Raw genomic sequence first — 10,421 nt, forward strand, 5'->3', positions numbered from 1 at the left:
ACGGGTTCGTGCCCCGGTCTGGGAGGATCCCACGTGCCGCGGAGCGGCTGGGCCCGTGAGCCACGGCCGCTGAGCCTGCGCGTCCGGAGCCTGTGCTCCGCAACGGGAGAGGCCACAGCAGTGAGAGGCCCGCGTACCACACACACAAAAAAAAAAACCGAGCACAGGGTCATGTACACAGCAGGTGCTCAACAAATATCTGCTGAATGAATAAACAAATAGATTCAGTGCATAATGCAAGAAAACGTTAAGAAATGCGTCCTGCCTTCAAAGAGTTTATCAGTCATACACACACATTACTTAAATTAAAAGAAACCAATTTCCTAAGAAGCAAAGGATTAGTGCAGATTTTAAGTACTGTAGCTTTCCTGGAAGGTCATTCTCTAGGGCATAGAATGAGAAAGTTGATAGGGCAAGAACTGGGGCTGTGTGTGGAAGGCTCGAGATGGCTGGCTGAGAGCTTGGAGTGACCCCGCTGTGGGTCACAGGGAGCTACTGTGGTTTGCTCCATTGGAGGAGACAGACAGGAGAGGCCAGGAAGACCACTTAGGGGGCAACCGCTATCTGGTCCATGTGACCAGGAAAGAGTCTAAATTAGGGCAGTGGCGGGGCAATGGAGAAGGGGAATGACAACATCGAGGGGGACAGCGAACGTCCCCTGTGGGAGCCAGGAGGTAAACCTGCAATACCTCTTCCTGGAATTTCAGCTGGTGAGTCAGTCAACCGTGGGCTGCTTTGACACAGGGTGGACTAAAATCAGCTCTAGAGTAGAAAAAACCTTTTTATAGAACAGCTCTATTAGCTTTGTTTACATTTTTTTCAGAAATACACAAGGTCATTTATTTTAAAAAATACACAAAGTATACAGAAACAATAAAAAGTACCGCAAATCCCACTCCCACCCACCAAGATTACTGCTATTATTTTAGTGGATACCTTTCCTCACATTCTTCCATGCACAGATACATACAAAGTACGGAAGAATCTTATTAAGATGCAATCATTCCATGTGCGCTGTTCCTGAATCAATTTTCCTTACCCCCTAATATGTTGTAAACATTTTTCCATGTTGATCAATATTGATTTATATATAACAATGTCAATTTGTTTGCCTATATCACAGTGTTCCACTAATGGATATTTAGATTCTCACTCTGTGTTACTGTAAACAATCCTGCGATTAACCTTATTATGTATATTATTTTTCAACTGTACGATTATCTCCTTAATGCAAATCTAAGAAGCTGGACTGGCTAGGTCAAAGGTATGTATCATTTTATGTTTTGATACATATTCCCAAACCATATGGGATATAAAACCCTCCAGAAAAGTACATTCATTTATTTATTTACTCAATAACTATTTTTTGAGCACCTACTATGTACCAAACATTGTTCTATATGCTGGGAATACAATAGTGAATAAAATGGACAAAGTCCCTGCCCTCATGGAGTATACATTCCAATGCAGGACAATAAGCAATAAACAAACAATTAAACATATAATATATTGTCAAATAGTGGTAAGTGCTAGGAAAGCAAAATAAAACTGAGTAGGGGGCTGGAGAGTCCCAGGGGGCAGGGGGAGGGAAGAGAGTGTTTTACATAAGATGGCAGGGAAGGGACTATGAGAAAGAGACATATGATCCGACGTGTGAATGACCATGGGGACACTGGTGCAGAGAAGGAACAGGAAGGGCAAAACATCTGACGTGGGAACATGCCTGGCGTGTTTCATGGCCAAAAAGCCAGTGTCTCTGGAGTAACTCGAACAAGAGGGAGCGTTGTGGGAGATGCCGGTTGAGAGGTGGCCAGGTCAGAGCAGAGAATTAGGGATGAGCACTTGTAGAGGTGTTCTAACTCATTATGATATTGGCCGAAGGAATCTGAGATTCTAGTCTGAGACTTTTAAAAGGAGATGGAGAAAGAAGGAAATGGGTCTGCTTTAGTTGTGTCTTACCACTTCTCAGTCTTCTATTCATTACACCCTGCTTAGTGGACGTCTGCACTCTTTCTCCCTCACCACTGCCCACCCAACCCCGCTTTCCCACTTATAAACGGCATCTTTCCCGCTTATAGACAGTTCCGGCAAGGAGGGAACACAGGTAGGACTTCATACCTGAGATGTGATTTAAGCTTCCCTTATGTTCATTATGCAGGTCTTACCTCACAATACCTCCCAACTTCAATCAGATTTGAAAACTCCTTTTGCCAGCCTCTTAACTACGCTGAGAGATTCTCTGCTCCCCTGATTGGAGACGCTCTGCCACCCTAACAAAAACTCAGGCAGCCTCGTGGGCTTATCATGGCTGACATACTAACTTTCCCAAGCCCTCCTAACACAGAATTTTTAACATGGAAGGTGGTCTATAAATATTTGCTGGATAAACAAAAGAACGTATTCACAATTTTTCTCTGAAGGCGTCTTTACTTTGTAGGAGCTCTATTCTACTACTTTGATTAGCGTCAGTTTCAGAGGATACATTCTGACCATGTTCTCCATGTTTTGATGCACTTTGATTACAGCTCCCTAAGCCCTGCCTTTGGGTGTCTCCTTACCATCTGCTGGGAAGGTCCAGGGGATTTAAATGTGCCCAAGGAGAGCACTTATAGACAACGCTTAGGGCAAGCCTCGAGTAAACTCAGGGCTTCACTCTGCTCCGAGATATCTGCCTGTGATGATGATTTCTTCTACAGTGATATTCTAGAAATTGCACAACAAAAAAGGACTAAGTTAGAGCAAAACAAATTTTTTTAATTAAAAGCAAAAGGTGATTTGCTGACAATGGAAATTGCAATGTTGGTTAATTTATTGTTCTTCAGTTTAAACAAAATTAATAATAGCGTTTTCTTCTGGTCATAAAAGTACTTCATACTCATTCTAGACAAAAATTTAAAATATCAAAAAGCATAAAGGAGAAAATAAAAGTTACTCATAATCCATTATCTGCAGATAGGCATTGTTGACATTCTGCTGGATTTCCTTCCACTTTAAACATCATTATGATCATACCATACATCTATGGTTTTATATCTCTCTTTTTCACCTGACAACAAGTTCTGAACATTTTCCCCAAAATACATTTTTTAATATTGTTACTAAAAGATTCACAATGTTCCAACTATGCCTTTGTCATAATTTATATTATGTGCCTATTATGATTAGTAGAGACCATTAGTTTTCAACCTATATTATAAACTCTTATAAATAATGTTGCAGTGAACATTCTTGTACATAATCATTGTCTAAATCTCTGAACAATGCCCTAAACTATACCCTCAGAAGTGTAATTATTTGGTCAAAATATATGGTATTTTTTAAAGGCTTTTGATAAGTATTTCAAAACTGCTTTCCAAAAAGTTTATATTAACTTACACTCCCCTCCCACTACTCTAAACCACCCCCCTCATGCCACTGTATTTTAAGAGAGTAGCAAAGTTATGCTGGGTTCAAATCCCAGCTCTACTGTCTTAGGAAAGCTATTTAACCTCACTAAAGCTCAGTTTCCCTGTAAACCGGGGATAGTAACAGTATCTAGCTCATAGGGTTGTTGTGAGGATTAAATTAAATAATATAAAATTGCCTAGTATGGTCCCTAGAACATATCATGTAGTCAATGTTAGCAACTATTACCAGTAACCAGTAAAATCACCCTTCCCCTGATCATTCCAGAGTAATATTTGGGTACAAAATCCCCTAAACACAGTCAGAAAAAGTACCAAGCTTCCCTGTTTAACAAGACTGTTTAAGTAGCTGAAGTCACTCAATTATTGTATCCGTACACAAAGCCTCAGCATTCTAAAAATACTAGCCTATTATTTGGTTTCCACCTGGAAGCAAAGAGGGTCTTCTGAAAGGTGTTTTCTGCCCTTTATACATTATTTTAACAATGGTATGTTTTTCTTTACTATTTCAAGGGAAACATTTATTTAAGGGCCAATGGCTCAAATTTGGATTTTTTTTTTCCAGCAAGAGAGGGAATCAACATAAACAGCCTTGTAATTCATCATCATAAACAGATCTCATAAGCATCAATCTACTACATTTTGGCCAGAGCCTCTGAAAAGAGATCAATTAAAAAAAAAAAAAAAAAAAAGTCCCTGAGCAACTTAACAAAGAAAAAATTATTCCAATTAATGTGAAAGGTCTGCTGGAATTTTGCTTAGAATTCAGTGAGTTATTTGTTTGCCTATTCCCAGAATTTTTGGTTGAGATGATCCCAAGATAAATAGAAATTGGTTTAGCTCTATTTAAATACAAAATAGATCAATTTCACATGCTTTATGAGAATATATTTGCTTAACCTTTTTATAGAGTTAAATATTTACTGGGTGTGGGAACATTAGTTCTCAGCTTCTGGAGAAACCACTCAACACCGTTCTGTGTCCATTGTCTAAAAGGATATTACTACCAGTGGAATAAATATACAGAATGTGCTGTAAGGTCTTTGGAGTTCTCGACATTGCTTAAACTTATGCCACTGGTTAGAAGAGAAACACTGGGGCATTTCATGCTGTGAAGACAACAGAGGAAATGAAATTGTAGGATATCAGAAAAGGCCCTGGCTGCTACTTTCACCTGGAGTTTCTGCTCTGGAAATTTACTAAACAAAAAGCTTTGGTCTGACACCAAAGATAGCATTTGAGAACAGAAAACTGATTCAACGCTTCCCTTTCTGAAGTACAAATATGCCCAATGCTTTCCTGTCTTATTTTCCTTCTCCCTACTCTGAGATCAGTGTTATCAGACCCTGTAAATTTCCCATGCAGTGGGTCCCAAATAAACAGAGGTATACGATAACAAACAGTTGGGTTTAGACATCTTCCTGTTCAACTGCTTTGGCCAGAAAAGATGGGTAATTCCTCCTGTGAGATAGATTAGAGAAAAATTCTAACTTAGAGTTGTCCAGAACCTGAATGAGAAAAAGGTACCCTTTCCTCCCTGCTGCAGTGGGTATCCCTTAGCTTGACAAGCAAAGCACAGGATAGATTTTGCCCTACACTATCTCTTTGGGCTGCACAATCGTACTGTGTATCCCTAAATTTCATTTTCATAAATGCAGTATGTGTTGCTGAATTCTTAACGGTAACACAAGAAAAGCAACAGGACAAATGATAAGATATAACTTCAGACCTCAGCTTTACACTGGAAATCAAAATGTTTTATTGTGGATCTGCATGTGCCCAGCTCTGTGAAAGGCCTGCAGGGGATACAAATGGAAAAGAAAAATCCAGTGATTTCCTGAAGGATGCTATGGTATAAAGGTCTTTCTGTATATTTGTTATTGCTTGTTATAGATCTGGGGGAAGGGAGAGAGAAGACTATCATACTACATTCTCAATAAGAACTTGTTTAATGTCCTATGCTTCTGTTAAGCGTGACCTCAAGAATCAGACCACATGGATTCAAATCCCAGCACTCCTACTTGCTAGCTATATGACTTTCAGTGACTGACTGAGATGCCCTGTTCCTCAGTTTTCTCATCTATAAAAATGGGGATGATAATAGTAATGACTTACGTTATAGGTCATTACTACTATTCTGTGTCCATCACAGTTCTTCTAGTACCAAGGACAGTATATTATTGTTAAAAAGGAGAACACCATCAGTTGTCATAATCACTCTGAATTTAAACTTCAATTTTGGAACTCTGAGCAGACCCTGTATTTAAAATGGTTATTTGGTTTCTATTTCTAGCCAAGGCAGGCAGCTTATAGAAAGAAAATCCTCCCATGAGAACACCTAGAAGAGTTAAATTTTAAAAAAATTTTAATGTCTGAAAACATTGAAGAGCCACCAAGGCAGCCCCGGCTTGAAGGGTCAAGATGCTTGAAAGAAGGCAAACTCACTGAGATAAGCCTGACATTCTACAATCCCCACTGAGTCATCTGCTGACTCATATTTACAATGGATAGAGGGCAGAGAAGCTGAGCAGAGAGTGGCTATTAAAAAGCAGAAAAGGTGAGCAGAAGTTTTGGCAGATTCACCGGAGAGACAAATATGGGAGCTCAGGGCCACCAAAGGAACCAGGACTTGAGATGCCAAGATTTTGGAGGGAAAGAAAGTGCAGAGAACTGATTTAAATAGAATTATCTGCTTTGGGACTTCCCTGGTGGCACAGTGGTTAAGAATCTGCCTGCCAATGCAGGGGACACAGGTTTGAGCCCTGGTCCGGGAAGATCCCACATGCATGGAGCAACTAAGCCTGTGCGTCACAGCTACTGAGCCTGCGCTCTAGAGCCCACGAGCCACAACTACTGAGCCCACGTGCCTAGAGCCCATGCTCCGCAACGAGAAGCCACCGCAATGAGAAGCCCGTGCACCACAACAAAGAGTAGCCCCTGCTCGCCACAACTAGAGAAAGCCTGTGCACAGCAAAGAAGACCCAATGCAGCCAAAAATAAATAAATAAAAATTTTAAAAAACATAAAAAAATAATAAGTAAATAGAATTATCTGTTTTTGCCTCTACATATTTGCCAGTTAGTAAGCAGAACAGGCTAAGAGTTAGAGAGGCAGAACAAAAAGTGGCAGTTAAGAGACTGAGAAACTAAACAGAGCTAATGACAGTACCACAGTGCTGGATAAATAAACATTAGCATTCAGAGCCCACCAAAGCAGAGTGGCCATGGTAAACACCTTCTGCTTTCAGTTGCAACTGATGGGACTACATCCTAGAAATAAGGGTAAATAGATATAGACCAACCTTTGTAAAGGCTTAAAACCCAGCCTCAAGTAAGCTTATACCCTGATTGGTTTAAGGTATTCTGCTTTTAATCTGTCTGCCAGAGTTAACATCATTGAGAGTCTTTACAGTTTTTCATATGCAACATCTGGCATTCAATCAAAAATTACCAGGCATACAAAGAGACAGAGACAAGAGAAAAAATACACAATAGAAACAGACACAGAGATGATCCAGATACTGGAATTATCAGACACAGAATGTAAAATAACTGTGATTGACATGTTCAAGAAAATAGATGACAAGATGGAGAATTTCAACAGAGAACTGAAATCTACATATTACAAAAGAGCCAAATGTAAATTCTAAAACTGACAAATTCAATAAATGAGTTCAAAAACAGTTTAGACAGATGAAGAACGTATTAGCAACCTGGAAGACTGGTTGGCAGAAAATATCCAGATGGAAGCATCCAAACCAAAAAAGAAGAAAAAAAGGTGGAAAATCTCAAAGAAAAGCATGTAAGACATTGTGGAAAGGTTGAACATATACGTAATTGGAGTTCCAGAGCGAAATTGAGTTGAGAGCAATAGAGCAATACTTGAAAAGGTAATGACTAAGAATTTTTCAAAACTGATTTAAAGGGATCAAGGTATAGATTCAAGAAGTACTACAAACCTCAAGCAGGATAAATACAAACACACACACACACACACACACACACACACATACACGCGCACAGACACACCTAGGAATGTTCATAACCAAGTTTCTGGGAAAACAAAACAAAACAAAAAAGAAAATCCTAAAAGCAGCCAGACTATCTTCCCAAATTACCTTCAAAGAAGCAACAATTAAACAGCAACTTAGAAACAGAAACAGTGGCAGCCGGAAGACACTGCAATAACATGTTCAAAATGCTGAAAGAAAATAACTGCCAAACAACAATGTATTCCAAATATTGAGTCAAAATAAAGACATTTAAGACAAACGAAAGTTGAGAGAATTTGTTGCCAGCAGACCTGTGCTTTTTTTAAAAAAAAAAAAGTCTAAAAGGAGCTCTTCAGGCAGAAGGAACATTATCTCTAATAGAAGACCATACAAATGTGGAGGAATGAAAAATGCCAGAAACTAAACAAATAAAGAATGACTATATAAAACTATAAAAATAGCTGTTTGGGGACTGTAAAAAGCTAGTAGTAACCAGCCTACTTTTAAGGTCTTGTATGTTGAGAAAGGTTCATTGTTTTTTAAGAAGCAAAAATGGATCATCTTAACTAGGAATATTCCATTTCCTTCCACTTTAGGAGCCTTACAGCATCACATGCTAACCCCGACCCTTCTACTCACTGAAGAATAAGGCATGTGATGGGCCCTTGAGGGATTATTTAAAGCCTCATTAGTCACTCTTCAGAAACCAATGTCACAAAAGGAAATAGCAACATGCTAAGGGCAATGCTGCTGTGTTACAGGGCTCCACCCATTGTCTCACTGTGTGTACATTATCCCAATAAGTTGCCCCAACAACCCCACCAGGTAGGTGTTTTTCTCCCAATTGTATAGAAGTTCAGAAAAGTTCATGAAATTGCCCCAAATTGCACAGTTAGAAAGTGACGGGGGCTGGATTTTAACCCAGTGCTGCAAACAAAGCCCATGGTCTTTCCACTCTACCAGGCCAGAGGCTAGAAAGGCTCCAGCCAGTAAACTAATGTGAGTGCACATAATAGTTAAAAGAGAAGATCTAAATGTGCGTAGCACACATGTAGAATATTCTTCAAAATAAGAGTGAGAAGATGAAAGGATGGATGGATGGATGGAGTCAAACACAAAAGCCCCTGCCTCAGCAGTAGATGGTTAATCCACTGACAGATTCAATGTTTATAGTATAAATCAAGCAAAAATGCTGAAACTTAGAGGAAATTCTCTGTTCAAAAGCTGCAGCAACATGGATGGACCTAGGGATTATCATGCTAAGTGAAGTAAGTCAAACAGAGAAAGACAAATATCATTTGATATCACTGATATGTGGAATCTAAAAAGAAAATGAAACAAATGAACTTATGTACAAAACAGAAATCGACTCACAGACATAGAAAACAAACTTATGGTTACCAAGGGGGAAAGGGGGGGAGGAATCAATTAGGAGCTTGGGATTAAAATATACATACTACTATATATAAAATAGATAACCAGGGACTTCCCTGGTGGCACAGTGGTTAAGAATCCTCCTGCCAATGCAGGGGACACGGGTTCGATCCCTGGTCCTGGAAGATCCCACATGTCGCAGAGCAACTAAGCCTGTGCACCACAACTACTGAGCCTGTGCTCTGGAGCCCACGAGCCACAACTACTGAAGCCCGTGCACTTAGAGCCCGTGCTCCGCAACAAGAGAAGCCACCGCAATGAGAAGCATGCGCACCGCAAAGAAGAGTAGACCCCACTCGCCGCAACTAGAGAAAGCCCACACGCAGCAACGAAGACCCAACGCAGCCAAAAGTAAATAACTTAATTAATTAAAAAAAAAAAAGATAACCAACAGGACCTACCGTATAGCACAGGGAACTATACCCAGTATCTTATAATAACATATACTGGAAAAGAAACTAAAAAAGAATATATATATATATATATATATATATATATATATATATATATATATATATATGTCTCTGAATCACCTTGCTGTACACCTGAAACTAACACAACATTGTAAATCAACTATTTTTCAATAAAAATTAAAAAAAAAAAAGCTGTCAGAATGTGCCCAGCAGCTCTCTTAGCAGTTCACTTCACCTGCCATTAGGTGAACTTTCAGAATACAAATAAAACAAAGCAAAAAATAAATAAATAAAGCTGCAATATATTTGCACATTAAATAATTCAAACAGTACAGAGGATATTAAATAAAAAGCAGGTTTTCCCTCTACTTCAAAGATTCAGTCTCCTTCTCCAGAGGAAATGGTCATTGATTTTCTATGCTCTTAGGAGTGTAGATCTATGTTGATACTGTACCTATATCTATGTCTATGTATATATATATATATACTTTTTTCCTTGCACAAATGGAAGCATATTACACACTGGTGTGAACCTTGATTTTTCACATGACTTTCCACATAATGAAGATTGTTCCTAACACACGTATAAATCTAATTCAATCTTTTTAATAGCTACATTGAAAAATTCATTGAAAAGATGAATTAGGCTTTATTGAAACAATTCTCTATTAATGGACATTTAGAATGTTTCGAGTCTTTTGATATTAAAAATAATACTTTTAATGGAAATCAGTCTTTATGTATACATAAAGACTGTATATGTATACATGCAAATAGTTTACAGGATAAATACTTGGAAGTGGAATTGCTGAGCAGAAGCATACATATATTTTTTTATTTTAATAGCTATTGCCAACTAACCCTCCAAGTATATTGCACTGGATTATACTCCCTCCAACAGAATATTGAAACCTATTTCCACATACCCATAAGTCATCAAACTTTCTAGTTTTGCAAATTATAGGTTAAAAATCATATCTAGTGGGCTTTCCTGGTGGCGCAGTGGTTGAGAGTCCGCCTGCAGATGCAGCGGACATGGGTTCGTGCCCCGGTCCGGGAAGATCCCACGTGCCGCGGAGCAGCTGGGCCCGTGAGCCATGGCCGCTGAGCCTGCGCGTCCGGAGCCTGTGCTCCGCAACGGGAGAGGCCACAGCAGTGAGAGGCCCGCATACTGCAAAA

This window comes from Lipotes vexillifer, unplaced genomic scaffold (genome assembly GCF_000442215.2).
Source record: "Lipotes vexillifer unplaced genomic scaffold, Lipotes_vexillifer_v1.1 scaffold641, whole genome shotgun sequence".
Classification (NCBI taxonomy): Eukaryota; Metazoa; Chordata; class Mammalia; order Artiodactyla; family Lipotidae; genus Lipotes; species Lipotes vexillifer.